This window comes from Sinocyclocheilus grahami, unplaced genomic scaffold (assembly GCF_001515645.1).
Source record: "Sinocyclocheilus grahami isolate Dianchi unplaced genomic scaffold, SAMN03320097.WGS_v1.1 scaffold535.1, whole genome shotgun sequence".
Taxonomy (NCBI): domain Eukaryota; kingdom Metazoa; phylum Chordata; class Actinopteri; order Cypriniformes; family Cyprinidae; genus Sinocyclocheilus; species Sinocyclocheilus grahami.
The window spans coordinates 1,067,163-1,068,829 of record NW_015505714.1 but is presented as its reverse complement, the minus strand read 5'-3'; the positions used below and the strand labels follow the sequence as shown (position 1 = coordinate 1,068,829).

At 37.4% G+C, this 1,667-nt stretch overlaps 1 long non-coding RNA gene across 1 annotated transcript; it reads left to right on the top strand.

Moving 5' to 3' along the window:
* The first annotated feature begins 1,004 nt into the window (after positions 1 to 1,004).
* On the top strand, positions 1,005 to 1,468 carry LOC107555472 (uncharacterized). The gene is made up of 3 exons (XR_001605164.1): positions 1,005 to 1,045; positions 1,146 to 1,306; positions 1,411 to 1,468. It is a non-coding gene; the product is annotated as an uncharacterized lncRNA (long non-coding RNA).
* The last annotated feature ends 199 nt before the right edge of the window (positions 1,469 to 1,667 follow it).

The following is a 1,667-nucleotide window of genomic DNA, read 5'->3' as shown; positions in this document are numbered from 1 at the left end:
TATATATATATATATATATAAAATAAAATTCTATATACATATGATGCATATTTTTTGTCTTGTCCACATTATCATTGAGAACCTAATTCTAAGATAAAAGATTATTTTACGATGATCAGTGAACAATCACTAAGCAAAGAAGAATTAAATATCTAGCCTACACTGCAAAAACAGATGTGTCAAAAACAACACACATGGTTGTGTTGACAGCATTCTGACACATGTTGTGTAGGATATGAACACACAATGTGTAATTTAAAAAAAAAAAGCCTTTGGACAGATTGACACAATAAATGTGTTCTCTCCTGGGCCGTCACTTTGTGCTTATGGAAATAAATACAATAAATATATTTCATAACCACATGTACAGAAAAATATGGACATATTAGGAATAAACTTGGCGAAGGATGATGATCTATATCCATAGTTCAGCATGAACCCCATTACCTTGGAGTCCTAGCTATCGTGTCCTCGTTTGAACATTTGAACTAAGAAAAGCTAATGCATACATGTGCGCATGCGTACCTCGAATATGAGTAAGAGATATTAAAACATAATACAAGAGAGAGAGATCAGATGGAGGAGGGGGAATCAGAGAGAAGACACCATTGCTCTGTACAGGGAGGGCAGGCAGAGAGGGAGAGACAAGAAAAGGAGGGTGAAAACATCTGGAACCAATACAGACAGAGAGTGTTTTCTAACAGCTACCAAATACATTATTAATTAGTTGGAAAGTGGCGACGTGCACTACACCAGATCATTTGATAAACACCTAAAAGAGGATTCTAAGTGAACAATTTAACGTGGAGCGTTTGCTTCGCTGCATCAGGTGCGTTCGCAGTGCTTGTGCTGTTTGATGCGGGTGACACGGCGTGAATGTTGTTTCTTCTCTTCGCATTACTCTACGGTGTGAGTAACACTGAGCCTTATCTTCACGAATTTGCGGATGTTGACAGAAGTGAAGAATTTTGACCGATTTCAAGTCTTTACCTCAATCACAGGAGCCCTACAACAAACGAATGCTGGAGAGGTAACATTAATCCAGGTGTTTTGTTTTTGTTCTCATCCCTCTGCTATATGTGATTATTATGTGCATAATAGCGTTTAAAAGGTCAAACTCACGGCCATCATGTCATGTAATGTAGCATGTTCCAGTGCCAAATGATCAGGGAGGCCTGCACTCTCTACTTCAAAGCAAAGCAGCAGTGTTAAGTTACCCGAGGAACACAGGAACACAGGATCATTTCAAGTCCAGGAGACTGCTTGTCAAAGTTTGTGTCAGTCACTTGGTGGAGAAGGGTGAATTGTAAGTATATAAATTCAAAAAAATATTCGACCACACTGAATTTTACTCAGTGGTGTTTGCCCTGTCAGATAAGTGTTTTAATATTGTACATGCTCTGTTTTCAGTTACCCATCAAGTGCTGAAAAGCTTGTTTTTGTCACTACTTTCACATCTTTGCCGGGTAGGATTAAAGGAAAAGGAGATGGATTTGTAAGTAGTATATAATTAATGTCAAAAACCGTCAAATGTGTTTTTTTTTTACTCTGAAAGAACATTTTGGTTGTTGCATTCCTTGACTGTTGTCAGTTGGCCTTTAAATTTCTCATGATAAACTAACTTACAGTTTACTACATCATCTGACTCTTTGATAGATATTAGAAAT